This window comes from Lithobates pipiens, unplaced genomic scaffold (assembly GCF_037356315.1).
Source record: "Lithobates pipiens isolate NorthernLeopardFrog02 unplaced genomic scaffold, aLitPip1_a1.2 Scaffold_18, whole genome shotgun sequence".
Lineage (NCBI taxonomy): Eukaryota > Metazoa > Chordata > Amphibia > Anura > Ranidae > Lithobates > Lithobates pipiens.
Window position 1 is genome coordinate 376,722,615 of NW_027507758.1, and position 16,336 is coordinate 376,738,950.

A 16,336-nucleotide genomic window follows, 5' to 3' on the forward strand; every position below is an offset into this window, starting at 1 on the left:
TCCGAAACACTTAAGTGTGACAAACATGCAAAGGAACAGGAAATGAGGAAGGGGGCAAACACTTTTTCACACCACTGTATGTAAAAATATAATAGATCTCTTAATGGGACTTTTAAACGGCAACCAAAACAGAAGGAAACATATTAATATTAACATATATAAATGTTTATTGAAAACCTCTTAAAAAACGTATTTTTCATAAAAACTTAACCGCTTATTCGTTTAACCACTTAAGCCCCGCGGCAAATTTTGCAGGCCAAAGACCAGAGCACTTTTTGCGATTCGGCACTGAGCCGTTTAAATGACAATTGCGCAGTCGTGCGACATGGCTCCCAAACAAAATTTGCGTCCTTTTTTTCCCACAAATAGAGCTTTCTTTTGGTGGTATTTGATCACCCCTGCGGTTTTTATTTTTTGCGCTATAAACAAAAGAAGAGCGACAATTTTGAAAAAAAAACACATTATTTTTTACATTTTGCTATAATAAATATCCCCCAAAATATATTAAAAAAACGATTTTTTTTCCTCAGTTTAGGCCGATGCGTATTTTTCTACATATTTTTGGTTAAAAAAAAAACGCAATAAGCGATTATTGATTGGTTTGCGAAAAAGTTATAGCGTTTACAAAATAGGGGATAGTTTTATGCCATTTTTATTAATATTTTTTTTTACAAGTAATGGTGGCGATCAGCGATTTTTATTGTGACTGCGACATTATGGCGGACACATTGGACATTTTTAACACATTTTTGGGACCATTGTCATTTATACAGCAATCAGTGCTATAAAATTCACTGATTCCTGTGTAAATGACACTGGCAGTGAAGGGGTTATCCACTAGGTGGCAGTGTAGGGGTTAAGTGAGCCCTGGGGAGTGTTTCTAACTGTGGGGGGGGGGGGTGTGGCTGTGTATGACATGTCACTGAACTCTGCTCCGATCACAGGGAGCAGAGATCAGTGACACTGTCACTAGGCAGAACAGAGAGATTCTTGTTTACATTAGCATCTCCTCATTCTTCCTCCCCTTGAGGCAATTGCGGGTCTGCAGGACCCGCGATCGGACTCATGGAGGTCCCGACTGGCGTATGCAATGGCACGGTGGCAAATTTAAAGGGGCATACCTGTATGCCCATTTGCCTGTCCGTGCCATTCTGCCAACGTACAACGGCGTGTGCGCTGGTCAGCAAGTGGTTAAAACATCAAACAGAGATATTACATGATACATGTGTGGAGTAGTGATACCCAATACCATGAGTGGCTGCACATTCCTGAAGGTGTGTGCATGTGTGTGTCAACGAGGCGTTGGAAACAGTCCTCAGAGATTTTGGTCCATATTGACATGACTTGTTAGATGGGGGCCAGATAGGCTTCTCTGAAGAGATGAGTTTTCAGGGATCGTCTGAAAGTGGATAAAGTAGGAGAAAGTCGGACATATTGGGGTAGAGCATTCCAGAGGATGGGAGAGGCTCTGGAGAAGTCCTGGAGGCAAGCATGGGATGAGGTGACAAGGGAATTAGAGAGCAGGAGGTCTTGGAACAGTGAAGAGAACGATTAGGTTGGTATTTTGAAACTATGCTAGTGATGTAGCTGGGGGCCAGGTTGTGGATGGCTTTGTAAGTTATTGTTAGTATCTTGAATTTAATTTGTTGGTTGAGTAGCGCCAATGGAGGGATTGGCAGAGGGGTATAGCCACTATTTGGAACATTCTCCTATATATCACCAGAGGTTAATTATTTGATAGTCATCTCTTGCTCATGCTCACATAGGTTTTATCACTATGTAACCCCTTTTAGAAATGAGTAACTCTCTCCCTCTCTTTTTGTACACATCCTCCCCAGTGAGTGGTATCACATTGGATTATACTGGTCTAGTCATGTTATATTTTTTTAGAAATCTTTGTGCACCTGCCCCTGGAGAGTGGTATTATCCACGAAATGCATTGGGCTTATTTGGATGCACCTATTCTCCTGAAAACGGTTTTACTTATTACATCAATCTAAGTTTGCTATTTGTATTGTGTATTGTTTAGTGTTTTTATTACATCTAGGATTATTGTTTCACAGGGAAACCGGAAGTGATGTCGGCAGCTTCGTGGAACGCACGGCCCGAGGGGAGCTGCCTGTAAGGTAAGTGAGGCTGCATTTGAAGGGGCACAGTGAGGCTGCATATGATGGGACACAGTGAGGCTGCATTTGATGGGGCACAGTGAGGCTGCATATGACGGGACACAGTGAGGCTGCATATGACGGGACACAGTGAGGCTGCATATGACGGGGCACAGTGGCTGCATTTGATGGGGCACAGTGGCTGCATAAGATGGGCACAGTAGCTGTATTTGATGGGGCACAGCAGAAGCATTTGATGGCATAGTGGTAGCGTTTGATATGGCACAGTGGCTGCATTTGATGGGCACAGTGTCTGCGTTTGATGGTACAGTGGTGGCAATTGATGTGCACAGTGGCTGCGTTTGATGGCACAGTGGCAGCAATTGATGGGCACATTGGCTTTGTTTGATGGCAAAGCGGCTGCGATTGATGGTACATTTTGAGCACCAGCCGCCACTGCTTGGAATCCAGCAGCACAAAAAAAAATCAGTTACATATTGAAATACCTGAAACTTTTAATAAGATATTTAACCCAAAAAAATCAATTCCACCAAAGGCTCTCTGAACAGGTAAAAGATGAGCTCACCATAGTAGAGACTCCTAATAATCTTGAGGCTTTCATCCAATTAGGTATCCCAATTGATCAGAGACTTACAAAAAGGAGGAAGGAGGGACTGGAAATGGTTGGAAGTAATGGTGTTTCTCTGCTAGTCAGTTCGTTCAGAAGGATCCAAAAGTTTCTCCGAATTGTAACACTCCCAAAATCTATGTAAGTTGATGCTATAAAGCCCCATACACACTATCAGATTGTCTGCTGATTTTTTCCTTCAGGTTTACCAAAACCATGTAGTAGAAGGGCCTGCCTGATTGCATACACATTGAAACCCCTAAGGTTTTACCTCATATTATATGGTTTTGGTAAATCTGATGGAAAAAATCAGCAGACAATCTGATAGTGTGTATGGGGCTTAAGATCCATTTCTCCTCAGAAGGAGAGATGACGTTAGAAAAACATATACCTATATTGTGAGGACTCTGGACATTACACAGTTAATTGTCACAACAAAGTAAAAAAAATAATTGTTCTGCCAATGATGTTACAGTGCCTGAAAAAAAAAACTCCATTAGCCAGTCTATTTCCCTATTGATCCATGAAGAAATTTTGTCATCCCTATTAAACTTTTTGAGGGCCGTGGAATTCCTTGCTCTGCTATATTATGCCACGTACACACGATCGGAATTCTCGTCGGAAGAAGCTCTGATGGTTTTCCCAACGGAATTCCACTCAAACTGTCTTGCTTACACATGGTCACACCAAATTCCGATAGTTTAGAACGCGGTGACGTACAACACGTACGACGGAACTAGAAAAAGGAAGTTTAATAGCCAGTAGCCAATAGCTTCTGTTTTGTAGTTGAATCTGAGCATGCGTGATTTTTTGGAGTGTCGGAATTGCATACACATGATCGGAATTACCGATAGAAAGTTTTTCCGTTGGGAAAATTGAGAACATGCTATCAATTTTTGGCTGGCGGAAATTCGGACAGCTAATGGAGCATACACACGGTCGCATTTTCCGATGAAAAGCTCTCATCAATCTTTTTCTGGCCGGAATTCCGACCGTGTGTACGCGGCATTAGACTCCGGGACTGGAAGGAAGTTGGACATAGAATACGCCCAAAGCAATAATATTCAAACAAGAAATAAATCTGCCCCTATTGATATGGAGACAGTTTTTGGTCATGGACCCTGTTAGCCATGAAACAGTTCCTCTTGAGCTATGGTTTGAGACTGAGCATTGTGAGATCAGCTTTCAGATGGTTCAGCCTAATCTCCTGCCATTCTGGACATCCCTTGTTTTTTAACCATAATCCCTAAATTTTTTGGGAGCATGGACAATATATTTTCTGTCTCCCCATTGCAAGGAACTTTGTAAGGAACCGTCGAACAAGCTCTCCACCAATCAAGGAATCACAAGTTGATGTGGTAGTGACCAAGTCAAATTACAACCTGCCTACACAATAGCATGAGTTACGGATCACGGGATGCCTGTTATAAAAAGAACAGAATGCTGATCAATTACCACCTCATCGCTCGCATGATTGTCCAACTGAACTCAGAGGGGCTATAAATAAATTTTAGCACCTTTTCAATATGTCAGAACCTGAATTAAAGGTGCTAAGGGAGTGGCTTGATGAGAATTTGGAGAAGGGCTTTAACAGATATTCAACATCTCCTGGAGGAGCAGCCTTGTTCTTTGTTGAAAAGAAGGACTCCACCTTGCTTCCGTGCATTGATTTCAGGGATTTGAATAAAATTACTACTACGGAGGGGGGGATATAATATTCTCTGCATTTTTCAAGGAGACAAATGGAAAACTGCCTTTAGGAACAGATATGGGCATGTTCAATCCTTGGTTATGTCTTTTGGCCTTTGCAATGCTCCTGCAACTTTTTAACACTTCATCAAATCAATGATTTTTTTCGAGATCTGTTGGACCAGTTTGTGATTGCTTATCTGGATGATAGTCTCGTTTTTTTCTGATAACTCGCAGGAGGATCTCAGTGCAGACATGCTTGTCTTTCAAAGATTAAGAAAACCGATTTTACATCAAACTAGGAAAATGTGAGTTTGAATGTACCCAGGTCCAGTTCTTGGGACACCTTACTTCTCCAGAAGGAGTGAGATTGGATCCTGAGAAGATCAAAGCAGTGGTGGATTGCCCTGCCCCTAGAAACCTTAAGGAAATACAATGATTTGTTGGATTTGCCAACTTTTACAGAAAATTCAGAAGAAGCTGCCCTAAGGTGATAACACTAATTACACAGATGATAAAGAAAGGAATTGCCTTTGTGTGGTCACCTGAAGCACAGAATGCCTTTAGTAAGCTAAAGACTCTTTTCACTTGTGCACCAATATTGGTACATCCTGGTCCTGCACTACTGTTTATCATGGAAGTGGATGCTTCAGACTCAGCTGTGGAAACTATCCATTTTGAGCGAAGAGAAGAAAAGATGCAGCTTCATGCTTGTGCTTATTTCTCTTGCTTAATATCTTCAGCTGAAAAGAATTATGACAGTGGGAATAAGGAGTTGCTGGCAATTAAGAAAGCTTTTTCCGAATGGAGACATTTTCTGGAGGGGGCTAATCATCCTCTAACTACTCTCACTGATCATAAAAATCTAGAATTCATTCATTCTGCCAAGAGATTGTCTTCTAGACAAGTACGTTAGTCACTGTTCTTTTCCAGGTTTAATTGTATCATCTCATATTCACCTGGGTCAAGGAATGTTAAAGAGTAACAATCCCCTCTGGGTAAACAATGTGTACATTACAAGGATTTTAACAAACTATGACGCAGATTCCTATCTTTTGTTATTCATAGGTTGGACTTGATGGATTTTTTTTTCAACCTCGCCTACTATATGTAACTATGTAACTATGAAGAAATCCCTGTGTGTTTGTCTGTGAAAGGGAGTCTAATGGTAGTGGTTTCATAATTTTCAATCAGCTGTGCACCTGCAGGGCTCTAATGACGAAAGCTGTTGGCCCTGTATCCCTTTAGCTGTGATTTCCTATTGAAAGTATCTCTCCAAAAATGAATTTTTTTTGCAGGGTATGCCTGAAATCTGACCTGTATCTTGGTGCAGACTTCTGGGAAAATCAGTGAGCCAATCACACAAGCAGGAAATAATGTTTTTGGGGGGCGTTCTGTACACACTCTGCATATTGCATTGCATTTTCTGAAAATGACAGAGCTGCAGATTAAAAAGGAAAGGTAATTTTTATTAACATTCAATTACAATATGACTTGTGTCGAAATTGTATACGCTATATTATTTTTTCTTTATTTGCATCCCCCCCCCCCCCAAGAAAATGGAGTTACCCTTTAAGGCTGATGCCTTATCACAAATGTTGTCTGGGCTTCCCCAGAAAAGCAACTCTGAATACATAATCCTGCCTCAAAAGAATTTCATAGGAGCCACAAGTTCTAAAACATTCTTGAATCTTCTCAAAGAGGGGTATAACCTTGTCTATAAGAATGGCTTTTAAATTCAGGAGCATCGTCTCTATGGACCTGAATCTGCTTGGGTTGAATCCCTCAGGTTGGTTCATGACTCCAAACTTGCTGGGCATTTTGGGGTTTCTAAGACAGAATAACTTTTATCACGTTCCTTTTGGGGGACTGGTTACAGGAAAGATGTGGCCTCATGTCTGACTTATGCATACAATAAAACAGCGTGATCTTCTCCTTTGGGGTTACTCCAGCCACTCCCTGTTCCATCAAGACCATGGGGGTCAATTTCTTTTTTTTCCTTTTTTTATCCAAACTCTTTTATTGATATTAAAGGTCAGGACAAGAAAAGAGAAACATCATATATCGCCCTATACAGGATATACATGCGTCCATAGATAAAATAAACAAAGAGGATCAAAACCAACATGACAGTAACTAACTGTCTGTTTCAACAACTTCAAAAGAGTTCTCTGAGCTAGAGGGTAGGACTGACAAACAACATTTACACGGCATTGAAAAGTGCAAGACATACATTAATAAAACAGTAGGTAACAAAACAGTTTCTATGAGGTGGGAGCGTCAAAACCATAATACCATGAAAGGTATTGTCAACAATGATTACATCTAAAGCAGCCTATCTATTACTAGTTGTGGGGGGGGGGGGGGGGGAGAGGCAGTCTTGGTGTATCTAGCCACCCCTGATAAACCAACTGAAACTTATGTATGGCATTATGGTGACAATAGGCAAGTTGCTTTCTCAATAGTAAGGAATTAATGTATTCTATCCATTGTTTAACTGTCAGGATGGGGAAGGCCATCCAATATCTTGCTATCACCTTTCTAGCTAAATATAGAAGGTATGATATCATTAGATAAACTCCTGGTTGGTACAGTACAGGGTCCAGGGCACCCAATAAACACACTAATAGTTCAGTGGGTATGGTAACTTGAGAGACTAGAGAGATAGTTTGTACCACCTGTGTCCAATATTGCTTACGTTTCAGCCACTTCAAAAACATATGGATAAAATCACCTCTATGTTAGATACATTTTGGGCATAGAGGTGAACCCCTCCTACCCCAGTTAAATAGCTGAGCTGGTGTTCTGTAGGCTTGATGCAGTATGAAGAGCTGGGAGAGTTTTTGTAATGAAGACAGGGAGATATAAGGTATTGATTTCAAGGCCAAATCCCATTGCTTACCATCCATCTCCCCAATGTCCTCTATCCATGCTGTCCTACTCCTGAGTGCTGCAGGGTCTTGTATGGAGGCTAGTAGCCATAGATATATACAGGAGATTAACCCTCATTTTTCTGATGCGGAGACTACTTCAGTGATTAGCGATGAGTCTGACTTATGAAGCACTCCATTGCAGGTATTGGTAAAATTGCTTGTGAGCTAGCAAAAAATTCAGACCATATCTGATCATAAGATTTGCGTATATTACCAGAGAAAGCCTGATCTATATAAAGTAGACCTCCATTCATGGCAGCCCTCTAATCTAGCTAGTTCAGGATATATTGGGTTATTTCCAGGCCAAGCCAGTATCACATCGCATACCCAGTTGATCCAACCATGGCTGGGATGGACATTTGTGCTAAAGACCTGCTATTCAGAGAGAACTGTGTTATGTGCTGTCACCCATGGCATGCCAGGCAATCGCACCCATGGGTTACAAAATGCCCAGTGGTCTGCATAAGGCTTCGAAAAGTGACTGTATGCTGCAATGTCCTGCGGAGAACAGTAAAATGTGCATGGAAATGTCTGCTGTTGTCCATGGGAATCGGGGTAAGCCAGCAGATGTCTGCAGGAGGGGGTCTATCAGTTGTCCAACCATGGCTGATGTTAAGGGCTCTCCTAATCCTGCTATAAAAAGTGTGGCGTGTGTTAAAGGCTTTGCTGTTGCTCTTGGCAACCACAGTGAATGCTTACTAATATATGCTCCTAGTTGCTCGGGCAAAGTCGGTGCTGAGCAGCATGTCCCGACAAGTTCTGCAAGTATCAGCATGTACATGACAACCACCAGCATACTGTCTGTGCCTGCAAGTTCCACTTCAGCAAAGAAGGGGTTCCTGCAGAGAGGAAAAGGCCTGCTTATGAAAGCTGTAGGCGTCAGCCAGTCTGGAAGCTTGAGGACCGAGCCACACCCTGGAGGAGACCCAGGGGAGCATGATGACGGATGGTGCATGTGTGTACCCAGCGTTAACCTGGTTGCCTGAAGTGCAGGAGATTGGTGGACACTGGTGTGCAGCTGGAGCATCAAGGAAGATTCACTCTTGGATTGATCGAGGGGACGGAGAGGCTGTGTCTGCTATGTCCTGGCTGCAGGAGACCCACCGCAGAGGTCAGTGCCTGGATCAGGTGTTGTCATTATGGAAAACCGCTTACTAAGTTGATGCCGAGCGAGCAGGAACCACTCACCTACAGCGTAAATCTGTAGGCCGGAGTGGGCATAGGAGTGACTGTTAAAGGCGGCGTTGGCTCTGAGGATGGTAAAAAAAAAGCTGTAAGTCTGCCTCGGCCTGCAGCCCAGTCAGGGATGTAGGGCTGAAGGATTCCTGCAGACCCCTATCTGTGTCCGGCGACGGTTCCAGGATCAACACTCTATGAACCAGACAAGACATGCTGAGTACAGGCAGTGTACACAGGACTCAAGTCCTGTGTCCTCCCTGGAAAAGGCAAGCCAAGGGAACTGCCAAGATTTTCCAGGTTCCAGCGAGAGGTACAATGGAGGAGAGCACTCGAGTGGGGGTTGGCTTACCTAGCCTAGTATCCTATTGCTTTGATAAATATAGAGTGGCTTCTCCTTCAAGAGACTTTTTATCTGTGTGCAAAGTTTTTTTTCTGGCACAATCTTACACGAAGGCTCCCATCGTGTAAGATCATAAAATCAGGCTTTCTCATTCGTCTCCAGTCAGTCCACAGCAGGGACTACTGCTCCGTGAGGACGTCACATGACAAATCGCGTAGGAAGGGGCAAGGACGCTGCATGTCAGTTCGTACTCGCAGTCCGTGGACTGACCGTGATGGCTTGTGTACTAGTTTATAATCTGGCCAGTTTGATTTAGTAAGAGCGGTGACGTATTCATATTTGGGTGTTACACTACGTTGTGGAGGAACACTTTGCTGGATTCCTACTGTTTCTGAAGAGGAGTTGGGACTTTATATTGAACTTTTTTTCATCTTATTTTTTGGAGCCTAGAGACTGTCACTAAGAGCACATTTAGAGATACTGTTCTGATGTTTGTACATTTGCCTGAGCATTAGTACATTGCACCATATTTTTTGCCACCTGCACATTTTTCCTAGATTTGCACATTTTTTATGTAATTATATACCAGCCAATTGGTGTGATTTATAGAGTATATATTTGATGCATTAGCATTTTCATGATATATGTTTACACACTGATTTTTCATATTTTTTTATTTTGATAATATGGTTTTGCACTTAATCATTTGTATATAGGATATTCAGGGTTGTTGTGTAGACCCAGGCACTGTGTGACAGATCTGCTGATGGGGGTACTGATGCGCTGTGTGACAGATCCACTGATGGTGGTACTAATGCACTGTGTGACCTATCCGCTGATGGCGGTACTGATGGGCTGTATGACAGATCATTGATGGACTGTATGACAGATGGGCTATATAACAGATCCAGGAATGACAGGTTCTCTTTATTTTGGGGGGGGGGGGGCTGTATGGTGCACAGTAAAGTGTATAGAAATACACAATAGTAGTAACTCATAGTTCTCCAACTCTCTCTCTGAGAGGAAGAACACAGCTAGTAATGGCCCATTTGTTTACAGTTTTGACAGGCTGTGTTTGGACACAGCTGATCACGTGGTAAACCACCCATTTCATTGGCTGTTTACCCTAATAGGGGATGGGCTATGTCAGAGGGACACGCCTCATTCACGATAAACCCCCCTCCCCCAGGAGAACCGAACTAGCAGCGCATCCTGAAGGGTGTCAAACGATGCCTGATCAGGATAACTGATCCATCTCCCGGCCGTCAATCTGCTATAGGGCGAGCAGGATCTGGTTAAAATCCAGTAATACACTGTCTCACCCTGCTCTGCACATGCTTAGTTGCTCTCCAATTTTAAGCATTTTTATGCACTGCCAAGTTTGTAGAGCCAACTGACAGCCTTGAAGTGGAATTAAACCCTCCTATCCTTTATAGGCAAGAAAGCTGCTTCTGTTTGATTTGCAACTGCCATGGTGCTGCACATGTTACCAGTTATGACACCAGCTATATGATGATTTGATAGTTTGGTTGAGGATGCAAGCAAATGTGACAGTTAGCAATCCCGGCATTCCAGGAATGTAACTGTTTTTGAAACCATTAAATCAATGAGTTTGATTCTGCTTTATGATTTACTGCTGGTGCTCTGGGCTTCAGCAAAATGGTAGCCTCCCGCAAGAAGAAACAAGAGCCATGCTGGAGGCAATTTACAGCACATACTATTTTGTTAGCATAATTATTAATGTGGAATGTATGTTCCTTGCTAAAGAACATTATTTCTTTATCAAGTTTCTATGAGTAAAGTTCTACTTTAATGATCTAGCACAGGGGTAGGCAACCTTTTGAGCACAGTGTGCCGAAAAATGTTTTCAGAGAAATTGAGCGTGCCGATTTTATAACAAAAATCACAAACCTGAAATCACAAAAATGATTTTTTATAAAGTAAATGCTGTAAACTACTTAGTAGTGAGAAATTAACATCCTGCACTCTCAAGCCTCAGATCAGTCCTTATTCCTCCAACTACATACCTCAGTTAACCCCCAATTCCTGCACCTTCACCCCTCACAGATCATTGCCCCCCCTGCAAATCTGTTTCAGGACTGTACCCCCCTGCTCATCTGTCCCACCACTGTACCCCACCAATGTACAGCCTTTCTCATCTGCCCCACCACTGTAACCCCCTGCACATCTGTCCCACCACTGTACCACCCTGCTCTTGTTACACCACTGTAACCCCCTGCTCATCTGCCCCATCAATGTTCCCCCTTTCTCATCTGCCCTACCACCGCACCCCCTTGCACATCTGCTCCACCGTCGTACCCCCATGCTCTTCTGTCTCACTGCTGAACCATCTTCTCTGCTGTCCTGAACTTATCTGCCCCACCACTGTGCCTCCTGCACATCTGTCCCACCACTGTACCCCCTACTCTTCTGCCCCACCACTGTAACCCCCTGCTCATGTGTTCTCCAATGTACCTCCTTTCTCCTCTGCACCCCTCTACACATCTGCCCCACCTTTGTACCCCCCTGTTAAGTAGTAAGTAACACAAAGGTTCAGGAATAATTTCAACAGAGTTCCCAGAAGCTCAACAGTAATTCCGCAAACTGTCACCTGATTGTGCTTTTCTCAATCAGTGAAATCCCTTATTTCTGAGATTGGTAGTGGCAACCAAGCGAGTCATCTTCCTCCAGATGATGGGCGGGGCTAGCAGGACTGTGATTGGCTTTAGCAATGGCCAATGACAGTCCTCCTCCTATGGGAAACAGGGACTGCGCCCGCCTAGCAGAACTGCATCCAATCTCTCCCCCATCACAAAAGCCAACGATCGCAGCTACAGCAAATCTAGAGAACCAAACAATGTTTCCCATCTTTAACAATGTGTGGGGTCCAGTGCCTCCCCCTCAGAGCAGGTGCAGCATGGGGATCTCTGAAATTGGAATGCAATAGTGTCTCACTGACACTTCCCTGCGCTGCTCTGCTGATGGGGGGGGGCAGGGGGGGGGAGTCAAGTGCTGGCAAAAAAGGCTTTGTGTGCTGCTTGCGGCACCAGTGCCAGGGGTTGTCTACCTCTGATCTAGCACATACAGTATTTTTGGCATTAACCTATGTGCCAGTAAAGAAGCCAGTGCATTACCAATTACTTTTCAAAAATAACGACCAGAAAAAAAAATGCCCCGACTTTCCAACTGTATTTCTCTGTACTTTGTATAGATGGAAGTGGAGATCAGAAATTTGTGAAGGATCCCAGCTGGTTAATAACTGCTGTTCTATGTGTGGGAAGCACAGCACTGATCAGTCTATCTCCATCTAGTTAGAGAACAAATATAGCCTGGTACAGAACAGAAATAGATGGAAAGGCAGCTAGAATATACCTATTAACACTGATTTGTTAACCCATCAACTAGTGTCATTGTCTACTGAACATTTCCCAAAATAACAGGTTTAAGAAATAAAAGCGGGAATGTCTTAAAGAAGTTGTAAAGGCAGAAGGATTTTTTATTTTAATGCATTAAGATAAAAAAACCTTATGTTTGTAGCAGCCTCCCTAGCACCCCCAATTACCTACCTGAGCCCCATCTCTTTCCAGCAATGTCCACGAGTGTCTAAGCTGTCTGGGACACTCCTACCGATTGGCCGAGACATAGCAGCGGCACCATTGGCTCCCGCGGCTGTCAAAGTCAGTCAGCCAATCAGGGGAGAAAGGGGGCAGGGCTCAGTTTCTGAATGGATACACTGAGTTCTGACATGGCTTGGTAGCCCCCATAAGGCTGCTGGCTGAGGGGGCACTCAATAGGAGGGAGGGGCCAGGAGCAGCAAAGTGGGACCAGAGAAGAGGAGGATCTGGGCTGCTCTGTGCAAAACCAACTGCACAGAGTAGGTAAGTATACCATATTTGATATTTTTTTATTATTTTTAAACAAGAATTTACAATTACAATACTAGCCAAGCATTCCAGAGGGTGCAGTCTAACTATGTCATACAGTGGGACATAAATTGGAGGGATAGCATGCCATTTCTCTGCATTTCCCTTATAAACCATCTTTAAAAAAGAATAACAGCTCTACCGTATATCTGAGAAATGTGACGATTTTAGCCGTGGCAGAAAATGCTCTACTCTGCAATGATTCTACTAAGATTCTCATGCAGAAGCTGGAAGAGGGCTTGTGACATAATGGTGGTGTCACCAGTAGTGAAATGTCCAGAGGAATCAGGACATGTAGCCTACAGCTGGACGTTACAGAAGGACCAGAGATTTCCTGGATGCAGCATGACAGCATTAAAATGTGGCAAAGGGTTAAATACTGTCATCTTCCACCAAAGATTTAAAAAAAAGTATGGGTAGAATTCCACTTTGGATTTCCGGACTGCCCACTGGGGTTCCTGCTGACATTTACACTGCAGTCATTCTAGCAAATGCCTCGCTTGCCAATTCAGCTCTGACCACATGATCCGTTTTTTCTCTGCTGGGATAAAGACCTCATAGGGTGCACCAAAGGCAATCAGCAGAATTTCTAGCCTACCCAATGAATGGGTAATCTAGCTTATTTACCCAATGAATTAATGATATAGGTGTCAAGGGGCTATCTGTAGCATTTGTTTTAAGTACATACTACGTATATACTATTCAATCACTGAGCACTTTCCTGTGTGAACATTCATTTTAGGAGTCCCTTTACACTTCTCCTGTCCTTATTGGTGCATAACACACGTTATTGTATTTTCTATGGTAAAGTATGTTGTATTAAGTTTGATTATTGAATGACCACAGCAGATAAAAAAAACATCTCTTTGCCATTTTTGAATGCAGTGAATTACAATACATTGTGGGGAAATTATCACCTAATGTATTTGTGTGGAAAATGCCCTAAGGTAAAGTACTTTCTGCCTTTGAAATCACTTTAGCACCCCACTGCTGCATATACAGTACATGTCACTGTGTTGTCCTGGGGTGTGCTCCATTAGTGCCTCCAGAACTCTGACCAAGCTTTCTCAAGACAGTTCCGATCAAGTATGAACAAAGATGGGCTCCTAATCACTGTGCAGCAAATCGCAGTAAAAAATGGAACGGGAGCCCCTCCTACTGACCTCTGGCTTTATGGCCCACTTAAAGGGCTGGTGCCTTCCTGGAGCAGAGTTAATAAAACACAGCCAGCTTAAAACCTTTGCACTTTGTATGCGGTGCAAGTATGCTTGTTTTTTTTTTTTTTTATCCTGGTGTGGTGTATTGGAAGACCATTCAATATGAGTAGGCAGACTTAAAACAACTTACAATAATCTACAAAATACTGCATGTGTATGGTGGACCCCCCCGCTGCTTCCAGTGTGGGCCAAGATACTCAAGCAGCTAAAGAGTTATATCAGCTCATTATTTATATATTGAGAGGGTATTTTAAAAGGATTTTGAAGAAACTATCCACATTTTGAAATACCTCTCCATTTTTTTGGAATAACCTGGAGGGGGTTAGGCTACCTTTTAGAGTTGGAGATCTAATTAACCACCTTGACGGTATTCCTGATTTCCCCAAAAGCGGTAACCCTGAGCCACTCGGGATTGCAGCACAGGATCCAGGTACAGCTCACTTACCTTGTCCCCAGGATCCTGCGATGTCCTATCGCTGTGTGTGTGCAAGCCGTCCTCCGCTCGATTCATTACAGAGCCGAGCTCCGCTCCCTGTGAGCGTTGCGACGCACGGGGACGGAGAGCGCCGCCAAATTAAAAAAGTAAAAAACACAATACATATACAGTACACTGTAATCTTACAGATTACTGTATCAATTTATTTCACTTCCCTTTTGTCCCTAGTGGTTTGTCCAGTGCCCTGCATGCAGTTTTATATTATAAATACTGTTCTTTCTGCCTGGAAACTGGAGATTGTCCATAGCAACCAAAACCGTCCCTTCACATCAAAAGTGGTTTTAAAACAGCTAGAAAACAGCAATAATAAATTAGAATCACTTGCAGAATTGAGCGATAGTGATTTGTGGGGAAATCCATCAAACACTGAAAGTAATGACAGCGACAATTCTGCAACTGAGCAAATTTCAGTGTTTTTGATAGGATTACGTTATTGAATAATTTTTACTATTATATTATTAATAGTTATTCATAATATTATAATTCATGATTTTGTGTTTAAAACTTTATCATACCTGGGATATCTACTAGGCTCTTGTTTGGACAGATTTAAGTGAGTTATTCCTAAGAATTACAGGCCTACAATATAAAACACCAAATTTCCATGCAAAATAATTGTACCATTTTCAGCACCAGAAACCTGACATAATTATACCGGCAAGGAGGTTACACAACATGAAAAAGATTAGTGTGGTTCGGCACCCTTTTATAAGAAAAAATAAAAATAAAATAATAATAATTAACTATCAAGACCTAACTAAATAATAGGGAAAACTTAGAAAAATATAATAAAACATATGTCTCCGTAAAAATATAAACTTAGCCTACCTTAAAAATTGAGTCAGTCAGCCAGTAGTTCAGTGGGCAGTGTATGGACGGTGCTAGTGGGGCAGAGGACAGGGTTTATAGAGCAGCAGATGTTGTCAGTTTTTTTTATTTTTGTTCTGTTCTTCACAGTTAATATTTTGTTTAATTACTTTTTTTTTTACAATTTTATTTCATTTTTTTTTTTTTTATTCTTTTAGGAGCCCTGTTGGGGGATTTGGTTAAATATCAGAGATCTGATCAAACCTCTGTCTGAGACAGAGAAAGGGACTGAGGCCATAGATTACCCAGTCCTTTTATCTGCAGCCTCAACTGCACTGGAGAGTCAATGAATGAGAAACGCTCTGTGCCAAGCGGCTTCCTGTTCATTCACAAACTGAAGCACAGTTTACTATGCTTCCGTTATGAATGGACACAGGAGCAATTCATGCCAATTACTGACTATGTTCATTCAGACAAGGAAGGGGCCAGTAAGTGACATATTTACACATCTCTTCTGGATCATCCAAATGCTCTCTAGCAAACCTCATATGGGCCTGGACATGTACTGGCTTAAGCAGGGGGACACGTCTGGCACTGCAGGATCTGAGTCCCTGGCGGCATAGTATGTTACTGATGGTAGCCTTTGTTACGTTGGTCCCAGCTCTCTGCAGGTCATTCACTAGGTCCCCCCGTGGTTCTGGGATTTTTTTTTATCACCGTTCTTGTGATCATTTTGACCCCATGGGGTGAGATCTTGCATGGAGCCCCAGATCGAGGGATTATCAGTGGTCTTGTATGTCTTCCATTTTCTAATTATTGCTCCCACAGGTAATTTCTTCTCACCAAGCTACATGCCTATTGCAGATTCAATCTTCCCAGCCTGGTGCAGGTCTACAATTTTGTTTCTGTTGTCCTTCAACAGCTCTTTGGTCTTCACCATAGTAGAGTTTGGAGTGTGATTGTTTGAAGTTGTGGACAGGTGTCTTTTATACCGATAAGTTCAAACAGGTGTCATTAAG